The sequence below is a fragment of the Schistocerca americana genome, unplaced genomic scaffold, assembly GCF_021461395.2.
Source record: "Schistocerca americana isolate TAMUIC-IGC-003095 unplaced genomic scaffold, iqSchAmer2.1 HiC_scaffold_957, whole genome shotgun sequence".
Classification (NCBI taxonomy): domain Eukaryota; kingdom Metazoa; phylum Arthropoda; class Insecta; order Orthoptera; family Acrididae; genus Schistocerca; species Schistocerca americana.
The window spans coordinates 36,817-48,408 of record NW_025726738.1 but is presented as its reverse complement, the minus strand read 5'-3'; the positions used below and the strand labels follow the sequence as shown (position 1 = coordinate 48,408).

Sequence of the window (11,592 nt, the reverse complement as noted above, 5' to 3'; positions counted from 1 at the left end):
ACACGGCGGCGCGCCCGCTAATTCGGCAGTCGCTCTGCTGGCACGTCGGATTGCGGAAGGAAGTGCTTACAATTGCAATTCTGTTCGTGTTTTATGTTGTAAAGTTGTTAGCTTGTAACGGTGTAATGTTAATAAATAAATTTATAAATCTCACAACAACAACAAAAATACACGAAGCGCGTCCTTCCGGCTCATAAGTTTTGGAACTCAGGAATGCGTTCGCGCTAACGTGACGAATTGTCAATAAAAAAGAATGCGGCTGCTTTCGACCGAAAAGTATGATTTTGTGTGTGTTGGGATAAGAACCGAATGCGAATTCTGCCATGCGCCTACATTATATGGGCGCCAACGGCCATACCATGTTGAGTACACCGGTTCTCGTCCGATACCGAAGTTAAGCAACATCGGGCGTGGTTAGTACTTGGATGGGTGACCACCTGGGAACACCACGTGCTGTTGGCTCCCTTTCATTTACTTTTTTTTTTTTTATACCGCCTTCTTTCCATACCACCGTTCTGTTGTGACAAAGATTCTTGCTTAAGCATTTTAATCTACTGTAATGACCATAAGGTGCGAAATTGCAGTAATATCTCAGTTTGAGGGAGATTGTGCTAACCAAGTTCGCCAGGAAGTCTTTGAAAACGACAAAACAGTACGAATCGGCAGATATGTTCTGAAATACGTCAGCGCCTGTTGTTGTGTAGCGGTGTACAATTCCCACTTCGATATGTAATTATAAATTTATTCTTTAGTCGTCTCGTCTCGTCTCCTCATCTCCTGCAGACGTTTCTTGTGCTTGCGCTGTTATATGGGCCACGACCCGAGCGGCAGCGAGCGGCAGTCGAGCAAAGTCGGGACAAGTCGGGACGGGGACAGGGACAGGAATGGTGCGAATGCACTGCAAATTACGCAAACACCTCGTCTGAGGCGAGGCGAGGCGAGGCGAGGCGAAGAAGCTCACATCGCCAGCAGTGGCGCCCTCCAACAACACTCTGCCACACCCCGCACAGGCCATACGCCGGTCGGCCGCGCGCCAGCCCTCCTGCGCTGGACACCAGGGACAAGATGCGTCTTCCGCGAGTGTCGAAGGCTGCACGCGCCAAGCGGATGACAGGAGGTGCAACGAGAAGCTGCGCGTCTCACACACACGGCGGCGCGCCCGCTAATTCGGCAGTCGCTCTGCTGGCACGTCGGATTGCGGAAGGAAGTGCTTACAATTGCAATTCTGTTCGTGTTTTATGTTGTAAAGTTGTTAGCTTGTAACGGTGTAATGTTAATAAATAAATTTATAAATCTCACAACAACAACAAAAATACACGAAGCGCGTCCTTCCGGCTCATAAGTTTTGGAACTCAGGAATGCGTTCGCGCTAACGTGACGAATTGTCAATAAAAAAGAATGCGGCTGCTTTCGACCGAAAAGTATGATTTTGTGTGTGTTGGGATAAGAACCGAATGCGAATTCTGCCATGCGCCTACATTATATGGGCGCCAACGGCCATACCATGTTGAGTACACCGGTTCTCGTCCGATAACCGAAGTTAAGCAACATCGGGCGTGGTTAGTACTTGGATGGGTGACCACCTGGGAACACCACGTGCTGTTGGCTCCCTTTCATTTACTTTTTTTTTTTTTTATACCGCCTTCTTTCCATACCACCGTTCTGTTGTGACAAAGATTCTTGCTTAAGCATTTTAATCTACTGTAATGACCATAAGGTGCGAAATTGCAGTAAATATCTCAGTTTGAGGGAGATTGTGCTAACCAAGTTCGCCAGGAAGTCTTTGAAAACGACAAAACAGTACGAATCGGCAGATATGTTCTGAAATACGTCAGCGCCTGTTGTTGTGTAGCGGTGTACAATTCCCACTTCGATATGTAATTATAAATTTATTCTTTAGTCGTCTCGTCTCGTCTCCTCATCTCCTGCAGACGTTTCTTGTGCTTGCGCTGTTATATGGGCCACGACCCGAGCGGCAGCGAGCGGCAGTCGAGCAAAGTCGGGACAAGTCGGGACGGGGACAGGGACAGGAATGGTGCGAATGCACTGCAAATTACGCAAACACCTCGTCTGAGGCGAGGCGAGGCGAGGCGAGGCGAAGAAGCTCACATCGCCAGCAGTGGCGCCCTCCAACAACACTCTGCCACACCCCGCACAGGCCATACGCCGGTCGGCCGCGCGCCAGCCCTCCTGCGCTGGACACCAGGGACAAGATGCGTCTTCCGCGAGTGTCGAAGGCTGCACGCGCCAAGCGGATGACAGGAGGTGCAACGAGAAGCTGCGCGTCTCACACACACGGCGGCGCGCCCGCTAATTCGGCAGTCGCTCTGCTGGCACGTCGGATTGCGGAAGGAAGTGCTTACAATTGCAATTCTGTTCGTGTTTTATGTTGTAAAGTTGTTAGCTTGTAACGGTGTAATGTTAATAAATAAATTTATAAATCTCACAACAACAACAAAAATACACGAAGCGCGTCCTTCCGGCTCATAAGTTTTGGAACTCAGGAATGCGTTCGCGCTAACGTGACGAATTGTCAATAAAAAAGAATGCGGCTGCTTTCGACCGAAAAGTATGATTTTGTGTGTGTTGGGATAAGAACCGAATGCGAATTCTGCCATGCGCCTACATTATATGGGCGCCAACGGCCATACCATGTTGAGTACACCGGTTCTCGTCCGATAACCGAAGTTAAGCAACATCGGGCGTGGTTAGTACTTGGATGGGTGACCACCTGGGAACACCACGTGCTGTTGGCTCCCTTTCATTTACTTTTTTTTTTTTTATACCGCCTTCTTTCCATACCACCGTTCTGTTGTGACAAAGATTCTTGCTTAAGCATTTTAATCTACTGTAATGACCATAAGGTGCGAAATTGCAGTAAATATCTCAGTTTGAGGGAGATTGTGCTAACCAAGTTCGCCAGGAAGTCTTTGAAAACGACAAAACAGTACGAATCGGCAGATATGTTCTGAAATACGTCAGCGCCTGTTGTTGTGTAGCGGTGTACAATTCCCACTTCGATATGTAATTATAAATTTATTCTTTAGTCGTCTCGTCTCGTCTCCTCATCTCCTGCAGACGTTTCTTGTGCTTGCGCTGTTATATGGGCCACGACCCGAGCGGCAGCGAGCGGCAGTCGAGCAAAGTCGGGACAAGTCGGGACGGGGACAGGGACAGGAATGGTGCGAATGCACTGCAAATTACGCAAACACCTCGTCTGAGGCGAGGCGAGGCGAGGCGAGGCGAAGAAGCTCACATCGCCAGCAGTGGCGCCCTCCAACAACACTCTGCCACACCCCGCACAGGCCATACGCCGGTCGGCCGCGCGCCAGCCCTCCTGCGCTGGACACCAGGGACAAGATGCGTCTTCCGCGAGTGTCGAAGGCTGCACGCGCCAAGCGGATGACAGGAGGTGCAACGAGAAGCTGCGCGTCTCACACACACGGCGGCGCGCCCGCTAATTCGGCAGTCGCTCTGCTGGCACGTCGGATTGCGGAAGGAAGTGCTTACAATTGCAATTCTGTTCGTGTTTTATGTTGTAAAGTTGTTAGCTTGTAACGGTGTAATGTTAATAAATAAATTTATAAATCTCACAACAACAACAAAAATACACGAAGCGCGTCCTTCCGGCTCATAAGTTTTGGAACTCAGGAATGCGTTCGCGCTAACGTGACGAATTGTCAATAAAAAAGAATGCGGCTGCTTTCGACCGAAAAGTATGATTTTGTGTGTGTTGGGATAAGAACCGAATGCGAATTCTGCCATGCGCCTACATTATATGGGCGCCAACGGCCATACCATGTTGAGTACACCGGTTCTCGTCCGATAACCGAGGTTAAGCAACATCGGGCGTGGTTAGTACTTGGATGGGTGACCACCTGGGAACACCACGTGCTGTTGGCTCCCTTTCATTTACTTTTTTTTTTTTTTATACCGCCTTCTTTCCATACCACCGTTCTGTTGTGACAAAGATTCTTGCTTAAGCATTTTAATCTACTGTAATGACCATAAGGTGCGAAATTGCAGTAAATATCTCAGTTTGAGGGAGATTGTGCTAACCAAGTTCGCCAGGAAGTCTTTGAAAACGACAAAACAGTACGAATCGGCAGATATGTTCTGAAATACGTCAGCGCCTGTTGTTGTGTAGCGGTGTACAATTCCCACTTCGATATGTAATTATAAATTTATTCTTTAGTCGTCTCGTCTCGTCTCCTCATCTCCTGCAGACGTTTCTTGTGCTTGCGCTGTTATATGGGCCACGACCCGAGCGGCAGCGAGCGGCAGTCGAGCAAAGTCGGGACAAGTCGGGACGGGGACAGGGACAGGAATGGTGCGAATGCACTGCAAATTACGCAAACACCTCGTCTGAGGCGAGGCGAGGCGAGGCGAGGCGAAGAAGCTCACATCGCCAGCAGTGGCGCCCTCCAACAACACTCTGCCACACCCCGCACAGGCCATACGCCGGTCGGCCGCGCGCCAGCCCTCCTGCGCTGGACACCAGGGACAAGATGCGTCTTCCGCGAGTGTCGAAGGCTGCACGCGCCAAGCGGATGACAGGAGGTGCAACGAGAAGCTGCGCGTCTCACACACACGGCGGCGCGCCCGCTAATTCGGCAGTCGCTCTGCTGGCACGTCGGATTGCGGAAGGAAGTGCTTACAATTGCAATTCTGTTCGTGTTTTATGTTGTAAAGTTGTTAGCTTGTAACGGTGTAATGTTAATAAATAAATTTATAAATCTCACAACAACAACAAAAATACACGAAGCGCGTCCTTCCGGCTCATAAGTTTTGGAACTCAGGAATGCGTTCGCGCTAACGTGACGAATTGTCAATAAAAAAGAATGCGGCTGCTTTCGACCGAAAAGTATGATTTTGTGTGTGTTGGGATAAGAACCGAATGCGAATTCTGCCATGCGCCTACATTATATGGGCGCCAACGGCCATACCATGTTGAGTACACCGGTTCTCGTCCGATAACCGAAGTTAAGCAACATCGGGCGTGGTTAGTACTTGGATGGGTGACCACCTGGGAACACCACGTGCTGTTGGCTCCCTTTCATTTACTTTTTTTTTTTTTATACCGCCTTCTTTCCATACCACCGTTCTGTTGTGACAAAGATTCTTGCTTAAGCATTTTAATCTACTGTAATGACCATAAGGTGCGAAATTGCAGTAAATATCTCAGTTTGAGGGAGATTGTGCTAACCAAGTTCGCCAGGAAGTCTTTGAAAACGACAAAACAGTACGAATCGGCAGATATGTTCTGAAATACGTCAGCGCCTGTTGTTGTGTAGCGGTGTACAATTCCCACTTCGATATGTAATTATAAATTTATTCTTTAGTCGTCTCGTCTCGTCTCCTCATCTCCTGCAGACGTTTCTTGTGCTTGCGCTGTTATATGGGCCACGACCCGAGCGGCAGCGAGCGGCAGTCGAGCAAAGTCGGGACAAGTCGGGACGGGGACAGGGACAGGAATGGTGCGAATGCACTGCAAATTACGCAAACACCTCGTCTGAGGCGAGGCGAGGCGAGGCGAGGCGAAGAAGCTCACATCGCCAGCAGTGGCGCCCTCCAACAACACTCTGCCACACCCCGCACAGGCCATACGCCGGTCGGCCGCGCGCCAGCCCTCCTGCGCTGGACACCAGGGACAAGATGCGTCTTCCGCGAGTGTCGAAGGCTGCACGCGCCAAGCGGATGACAGGAGGTGCAACGAGAAGCTGCGCGTCTCACACACACGGCGGCGCGCCCGCTAATTCGGCAGTCGCTCTGCTGGCACGTCGGATTGCGGAAGGAAGTGCTTACAATTGCAATTCTGTTCGTGTTTTATGTTGTAAAGTTGTTAGCTTGTAACGGTGTAATGTTAATAAATAAATTTATAAATCTCACAACAACAACAAAAATACACGAAGCGCGTCCTTCCGGCTCATAAGTTTTGGAACTCAGGAATGCGTTCGCGCTAACGTGACGAATTGTCAATAAAAAAGAATGCGGCTGCTTTCGACCGAAAAGTATGATTTTGTGTGTGTTGGGATAAGAACCGAATGCGAATTCTGCCATGCGCCTACATTATATGGGCGCCAACGGCCATACCATGTTGAGTACACCGGTTCTCGTCCGATAACCGAGGTTAAGCAACATCGGGCGTGGTTAGTACTTGGATGGGTGACCACCTGGGAACACCACGTGCTGTTGGCTCCCTTTCATTTACTTTTTTTTTTTTTTATACCGCCTTCTTTCCATACCACCGTTCTGTTGTGACAAAGATTCTTGCTTAAGCATTTTAATCTACTGTAATGACCATAAGGTGCGAAATTGCAGTAAATATCTCAGTTTGAGGGAGATTGTGCTAACCAAGTTCGCCAGGAAGTCTTTGAAAACGACAAAACAGTACGAATCGGCAGATATGTTCTGAAATACGTCAGCGCCTGTTGTTGTGTAGCGGTGTACAATTCCCACTTCGATATGTAATTATAAATTTATTCTTTAGTCGTCTCGTCTCGTCTCCTCATCTCCTGCAGACGTTTCTTGTGCTTGCGCTGTTATATGGGCCACGACCCGAGCGGCAGCGAGCGGCAGTCGAGCAAAGTCGGGACAAGTCGGGACGGGGACAGGGACAGGAATGGTGCGAATGCACTGCAAATTACGCAAACACCTCGTCTGAGGCGAGGCGAGGCGAGGCGAGGCGAAGAAGCTCACATCGCCAGCAGTGGCGCCCTCCAACAACACTCTGCCACACCCCGCACAGGCCATACGCCGGTCGGCCGCGCGCCAGCCCTCCTGCGCTGGACACCAGGGACAAGATGCGTCTTCCGCGAGTGTCGAAGGCTGCACGCGCCAAGCGGATGACAGGAGGTGCAACGAGAAGCTGCGCGTCTCACACACACGGCGGCGCGCCCGCTAATTCGGCAGTCGCTCTGCTGGCACGTCGGATTGCGGAAGGAAGTGCTTACAATTGCAATTCTGTTCGTGTTTTATGTTGTAAAGTTGTTAGCTTGTAACGGTGTAATGTTAATAAATAAATTTATAAATCTCACAACAACAACAAAAATACACGAAGCGCGTCCTTCCGGCTCATAAGTTTTGGAACTCAGGAATGCGTTCGCGCTAACGTGACGAATTGTCAATAAAAAAGAATGCGGCTGCTTTCGACCGAAAAGTATGATTTTGTGTGTGTTGGGATAAGAACCGAATGCGAATTCTGCCATGCGCCTACATTATATGGGCGCCAACGGCCATACCATGTTGAGTACACCGGTTCTCGTCCGATAACCGAAGTTAAGCAACATCGGGCGTGGTTAGTACTTGGATGGGTGACCACCTGGGAACACCACGTGCTGTTGGCTCCCTTTCATTTACTTTTTTTTTTTTTTATACCGCCTTCTTTCCATACCACCGTTCTGTTGTGACAAAGATTCTTGCTTAAGCATTTTAATCTACTGTAATGACCATAAGGTGCGAAATTGCAGTAAATATCTCAGTTTGAGGGAGATTGTGCTAACCAAGTTCGCCAGGAAGTCTTTGAAAACGACAAAACAGTACGAATCGGCAGATATGTTCTGAAATACGTCAGCGCCTGTTGTTGTGTAGCGGTGTACAATTCCCACTTCGATATGTAATTATAAATTTATTCTTTAGTCGTCTCGTCTCGTCTCCTCATCTCCTGCAGACGTTTCTTGTGCTTGCGCTGTTATATGGGCCACGACCCGAGCGGCAGCGAGCGGCAGTCGAGCAAAGTCGGGACAAGTCGGGACGGGGACAGGGACAGGAATGGTGCGAATGCACTGCAAATTACGCAAACACCTCGTCTGAGGCGAGGCGAGGCGAGGCGAGGCGAAGAAGCTCACATCGCCAGCAGTGGCGCCCTCCAACAACACTCTGCCACACCCCGCACAGGCCATACGCCGGTCGGCCGCGCGCCAGCCCTCCTGCGCTGGACACCAGGGACAAGATGCGTCTTCCGCGAGTGTCGAAGGCTGCACGCGCCAAGCGGATGACAGGAGGTGCAACGAGAAGCTGCGCGTCTCACACACACGGCGGCGCGCCCGCTAATTCGGCAGTCGCTCTGCTGGCACGTCGGATTGCGGAAGGAAGTGCTTACAATTGCAATTCTGTTCGTGTTTTATGTTGTAAAGTTGTTAGCTTGTAACGGTGTAATGTTAATAAATAAATTTATAAATCTCACAACAACAACAAAAATACACGAAGCGCGTCCTTCCGGCTCATAAGTTTTGGAACTCAGGAATGCGTTCGCGCTAACGTGACGAATTGTCAATAAAAAAGAATGCGGCTGCTTTCGACCGAAAAGTATGATTTTGTGTGTGTTGGGATAAGAACCGAATGCGAATTCTGCCATGCGCCTACATTATATGGGCGCCAACGGCCATACCATGTTGAGTACACCGGTTCTCGTCCGATAACCGAAGTTAAGCAACATCGGGCGTGGTTAGTACTTGGATGGGTGACCACCTGGGAACACCACGTGCTGTTGGCTCCCTTTCATTTACTTTTTTTTTTTTTATACCGCCTTCTTTCCATACCACCGTTCTGTTGTGACAAAGATTCTTGCTTAAGCATTTTAATCTACTGTAATGACCATAAGGTGCGAAATTGCAGTAAATATCTCAGTTTGAGGGAGATTGTGCTAACCAAGTTCGCCAGGAAGTCTTTGAAAACGACAAAACAGTACGAATCGGCAGATATGTTCTGAAATACGTCAGCGCCTGTTGTTGTGTAGCGGTGTACAATTCCCACTTCGATATGTAATTATAAATTTATTCTTTAGTCGTCTCGTCTCGTCTCCTCATCTCCTGCAGACGTTTCTTGTGCTTGCGCTGTTATATGGGCCACGACCCGAGCGGCAGCGAGCGGCAGTCGAGCAAAGTCGGGACAAGTCGGGACGGGGACAGGGACAGGAATGGTGCGAATGCACTGCAAATTACGCAAACACCTCGTCTGAGGCGAGGCGAGGCGAGGCGAGGCGAAGAAGCTCACATCGCCAGCAGTGGCGCCCTCCAACAACACTCTGCCACACCCCGCACAGGCCATACGCCGGTCGGCCGCGCGCCAGCCCTCCTGCGCTGGACACCAGGGACAAGATGCGTCTTCCGCGAGTGTCGAAGGCTGCACGCGCCAAGCGGATGACAGGAGGTGCAACGAGAAGCTGCGCGTCTCACACACACGGCGGCGCGCCCGCTAATTCGGCAGTCGCTCTGCTGGCACGTCGGATTGCGGAAGGAAGTGCTTACAATTGCAATTCTGTTCGTGTTTTATGTTGTAAAGTTGTTAGCTTGTAACGGTGTAATGTTAATAAATAAATTTATAAATCTCACAACAACAACAAAAATACACGAAGCGCGTCCTTCCGGCTCATAAGTTTTGGAACTCAGGAATGCGTTCGCGCTAACGTGACGAATTGTCAATAAAAAAGAATGCGGCTGCTTTCGACCGAAAAGTATGATTTTGTGTGTGTTGGGATAAGAACCGAATGCGAATTCTGCCATGCGCCTACATTATATGGGCGCCAACGGCCATACCATGTTGAGTACACCGGTTCTCGTCCGATAACCGAGGTTAAGCAACATCGGGCGTGGTTAGTACTTGGATGGGTGACCACCTGGGAACACCACGTGCTGTTGGCTCCCTTTCATTTACTTTTTTTTTTTTTTATACCGCCTTCTTTCCATACCACCGTTCTGTTGTGACAAAGATTCTTGCTTAAGCATTTTAATCTACTGTAATGACCATAAGGTGCGAAATTGCAGTAAATATCTCAGTTTGAGGGAGATTGTGCTAACCAAGTTCGCCAGGAAGTCTTTGAAAACGACAAAACAGTACGAATCGGCAGATATGTTCTGAAATACGTCAGCGCCTGTTGTTGTGTAGCGGTGTACAATTCCCACTTCGATATGTAATTATAAATTTATTCTTTAGTCGTCTCGTCTCGTCTCCTCATCTCCTGCAGACGTTTCTTGTGCTTGCGCTGTTATATGGGCCACGACCCGAGCGGCAGCGAGCGGCAGTCGAGCAAAGTCGGGACAAGTCGGGACGGGGACAGGGACAGGAATGGTGCGAATGCACTGCAAATTACGCAAACACCTCGTCTGAGGCGAGGCGAGGCGAGGCGAGGCGAAGAAGCTCACATCGCCAGCAGTGGCGCCCTCCAACAACACTCTGCCACACCCCGCACAGGCCATACGCCGGTCGGCCGCGCGCCAGCCCTCCTGCGCTGGACACCAGGGACAAGATGCGTCTTCCGCGAGTGTCGAAGGCTGCACGCGCCAAGCGGATGACAGGAGGTGCAACGAGAAGCTGCGCGTCTCACACACACGGCGGCGCGCCCGCTAATTCGGCAGTCGCTCTGCTGGCACGTCGGATTGCGGAAGGAAGTGCTTACAATTGCAATTCTGTTCGTGTTTTATGTTGTAAAGTTGTTAGCTTGTAACGGTGTAATGTTAATAAATAAATTTATAAATCTCACAACAACAACAAAAATACACGAAGCGCGTCCTTCCGGCTCATAAGTTTTGGAACTCAGGAATGCGTTCGCGCTAACGTGACGAATTGTCAATAAAAAAGAATGCGGCTGCTTTCGACCGAAAAGTATGATTTTGTGTGTGTTGGGATAAGAACCGAATGCGAATTCTGCCATGCGCCTACATTATATGGGCGCCAACGGCCATACCATGTTGAGTACACCGGTTCTCGTCCGATAACCGAAGTTAAGCAACATCGGGCGTGGTTAGTACTTGGATGGGTGACCACCTGGGAACACCACGTGCTGTTGGCTCCCTTTCATTTACTTTTTTTTTTTTTATACCGCCTTCTTTCCATACCACCGTTCTGTTGTGACAAAGATTCTTGCTTAAGCATTTTAATCTACTGTAATGACCATAAGGTGCGAAATTGCAGTAAATATCTCAGTTTGAGGGAGATTGTGCTAACCAAGTTCGCCAGGAAGTCTTTGAAAACGACAAAACAGTACGAATCGGCAGATATGTTCTGAAATACGTCAGCGCCTGTTGTTGTGTAGCGGTGTACAATTCCCACTTCGATATGTAATTATAAATTTATTCTTTAGTCGTCTCGTCTCGTCTCCTCATCTCCTGCAGACGTTTCTTGTGCTTGCGCTGTTATATGGGCCACGACCCGAGCGGCAGCGAGCGGCAGTCGAGCAAAGTCGGGACAAGTCGGGACGGGGACAGGGACAGGAATGGTGCGAATGCACTGCAAATTACGCAAACACCTCGTCTGAGGCGAGGCGAGGCGAGGCGAGGCGAAGAAGCTCACATCGCCAGCAGTGGCGCCCTCCAACAACACTCTGCCACACCCCGCACAGGCCATACGCCGGTCGGCCGCGCGCCAGCCCTCCTGCGCTGGACACCAGGGACAAGATGCGTCTTCCGCGAGTGTCGAAGGCTGCACGCGCCAAGCGGATGACAGGAGGTGCAACGAGAAGCTGCGCGTCTCACACACACGGCGGCGCGCCCGCTAATTCGGCAGTCGCTCTGCTGGCACGTCGGATTGCGGAAGGAAGTGCTTACAATTGCAATTCTGTTCGTGTTTTATGTTGTAAAGTTGTTAGCTTGTAAC

General features: G+C 50.0%; 10 non-coding genes across 10 annotated transcripts; all 10 read left to right on the top strand.

The window, feature by feature from the left end:
- Nucleotides 1-344: 344 nt before the first annotated feature.
- Nucleotides 345-462, top strand: LOC124592893. The gene has a single exon (XR_006977655.1). It is a non-coding gene; the product is annotated as a 5S ribosomal RNA (ribosomal RNA).
- A 1,027-nt stretch (nucleotides 463-1,489) lies between these two features.
- LOC124592879 lies at nucleotides 1,490-1,608 on the top strand. The gene has a single exon (XR_006977642.1). It is a non-coding gene; the product is annotated as a 5S ribosomal RNA (ribosomal RNA).
- A 1,029-nt stretch (nucleotides 1,609-2,637) lies between these two features.
- Nucleotides 2,638-2,756, top strand: LOC124592878. Its single transcript, XR_006977641.1, has one exon. It is a non-coding gene; the product is annotated as a 5S ribosomal RNA (ribosomal RNA).
- A 1,028-nt stretch (nucleotides 2,757-3,784) lies between these two features.
- LOC124592886 lies at nucleotides 3,785-3,903 on the top strand. The gene has a single exon (XR_006977649.1). It is a non-coding gene; the product is annotated as a 5S ribosomal RNA (ribosomal RNA).
- Nucleotides 3,904-4,932: 1,029 nt separating this feature from the next.
- On the top strand, nucleotides 4,933-5,051 carry LOC124592877. Its single transcript, XR_006977640.1, has one exon. It is a non-coding gene; the product is annotated as a 5S ribosomal RNA (ribosomal RNA).
- A 1,028-nt stretch (nucleotides 5,052-6,079) lies between these two features.
- LOC124592885 lies at nucleotides 6,080-6,198 on the top strand. Its single transcript, XR_006977648.1, has one exon. It is a non-coding gene; the product is annotated as a 5S ribosomal RNA (ribosomal RNA).
- A 1,029-nt stretch (nucleotides 6,199-7,227) lies between these two features.
- LOC124592875 lies at nucleotides 7,228-7,346 on the top strand. The gene has a single exon (XR_006977638.1). It is a non-coding gene; the product is annotated as a 5S ribosomal RNA (ribosomal RNA).
- A 1,029-nt stretch (nucleotides 7,347-8,375) lies between these two features.
- LOC124592874 lies at nucleotides 8,376-8,494 on the top strand. Its single transcript, XR_006977637.1, has one exon. It is a non-coding gene; the product is annotated as a 5S ribosomal RNA (ribosomal RNA).
- A 1,028-nt stretch (nucleotides 8,495-9,522) lies between these two features.
- On the top strand, nucleotides 9,523-9,641 carry LOC124592884. Its single transcript, XR_006977647.1, has one exon. It is a non-coding gene; the product is annotated as a 5S ribosomal RNA (ribosomal RNA).
- A 1,029-nt stretch (nucleotides 9,642-10,670) lies between these two features.
- On the top strand, nucleotides 10,671-10,789 carry LOC124592873. Its single transcript, XR_006977636.1, has one exon. It is a non-coding gene; the product is annotated as a 5S ribosomal RNA (ribosomal RNA).
- Nucleotides 10,790-11,592: the final 803 nt, after the last annotated feature.